Below are 1,992 nucleotides of genomic sequence, written 5' to 3'. Positions count from 1 at the left end.
TTAGCTTTCTTGCGACGAAAGAAGGGCACCAACCACCTTACGGGGTGTCCATGAGGGTCAGGGGCGCGCCCCTGCCTCGTGGCCCCCTCGGGCATCGTCTCGTGTTGATTCTTCTTCCCAAAATTCATAAATATTCTAAAAAAAATCTTCGTAAATTTTTATCCCGTTTGGACTCCGTTTGATATGGTTTTTCTGCGAAACAAAAAACATGCAACAAATAGGAACTGGCACTGGGCACTGGATCAATATGTTAGTCCCAAAAATAATATAAAAATTGCCAAAAGTATGTAAAAGTTGTAGAATATTTGCATGGAACAATCAAAAATTATAGATACGACGGAGACGTATCAGCCGCTTGCCCGAACCTAGGAGAAGGGATGGACTGCCACCACCCGCACCCGCCGTCGAGCAACAACCATCGCCAAGCCGCAGCGGCCGCCTCACCGGCCGGTGCACCCCTGCCCCAGGCCGCGTGCAGCCACCCAAATCCACCGGACTGAGCCACCCGACAAGCACCGGAGCAACCACCATGTCCAGGTCACCACCGCACCGAGTAGGAGCAACAACGGCTGACCCGCGCCACCCACGGCCCTTTCTGCGTGAGGCAGTCACTGGCCAGATCTGGGCGAAGCCCCTGCCGGCTAAGCATCCCCCGCACGCGCCTCCAGCCTCACCGACGTCGCCTGAAGCAAGGCAAGCACATTGGCGCCCTCCAACACCAGCTCGCCGCATTGCTGCACCACCGGGCGTCCGTGTCGTGCCCCGACCAGAGGAGGAACCACCACGCCGGCCTTCACTCGCGAGAGAACGAAGAAGGCCCCACCATCGCCGGATCCGATTGGGCTTTGCCTGGATGAGTCCCGTGGCGTCGGCGGGGAGGAAGGAGGGGAGGCGGGTGACTGGCGGCGGCTGGCTTGGTTTCCGCCGGTCGCCGCGCGGGGATGGGGAAAGGCCGTTGTGACTATCCCTTTACAAACTCTTCTCGATATGGATCCACCCAAATCTTCAAAATTGGCAAAGAAATATCGTGGATTGAGCATCGTAAAAATATTACTCCCTCATTTTTATATACAAGACCATAAACTCATATTACATGTACCAAGATAAAATTTAATGCATACTTTGCAAGTCAATCTTTTTTCGTTTACTGAAATCATTAATACGCACACATACATGCAAGGAAACTGAGTGGAGGAAGTAGCTAGTGTCGTTATGATGGCATGCATGAAAGTATTAAACATGTTACTAGTATGAGGAAATATCATTAATTTTTTCCTCGATTACTGTTGATGGTCTATAGTGGCCTTGTATACAAGTAAATGGATTTTCTAATTACACTGCACTCCATTTCTTCTTGAATAAAAGGTGGAATGATGCTCGAGCTCACGCTGGCCTCTCCTCTGCTCGACAGCTCAAGCGCAGCTAGCAGCAGCAAGAGCCAACAAGTCTCTCTTCCCTCCTGGCTCCTGCGAGTGCGAGCGCGATCATCGCCAGCTGTCGTCCCGTCTCTACCCCTTGGCGCGAGCACTGACACGGTCACCCGGCCCCACGCCCCGCACCCGCATTCCGGTCACGCTTCCTGCCGTTGTTTACGCGACGACCGCGGTCCGGTCCACGCCCACTGCTCCGCGGGCCCACCCACCCAGCCGATCATCCTCAATTCCTCACATCATCTCCGCGCCGCAAACCGCGAACCCGCCACCAAATCCGATGGCAATTAAGCGGCGCATTAGGGGAGCTCCCCAGAAATGGCTAAACCCCGCCGCGCAAGCGACAACGGCGCCAGCACCAGTACTAGTGCGCGGACGGGCGGGCTCACGCGCTCCGCCTCCTCGCCCACGCCATCGCCGTCGCCCTCGCTTCCTCCTCCTCCTGGTCCCCTCAATCCGCGTGAGCTGGACTCCACCGTCCCGCCGCTCCTGTGGCGCTGGTGCCGCGGGGGGATCAGGGGGCGATTTGGGGGGACCCGGCTGGGCTGAGGGGGGTTCGCGG

This window comes from Triticum dicoccoides, chromosome 5B (assembly GCF_002162155.2).
Source record: "Triticum dicoccoides isolate Atlit2015 ecotype Zavitan chromosome 5B, WEW_v2.0, whole genome shotgun sequence".
Lineage (NCBI taxonomy): Eukaryota > Viridiplantae > Streptophyta > Magnoliopsida > Poales > Poaceae > Triticum > Triticum dicoccoides.
The sequence above is the reverse complement of the archived record's forward strand: the minus strand, read 5'-3'. Positions refer to the sequence as shown.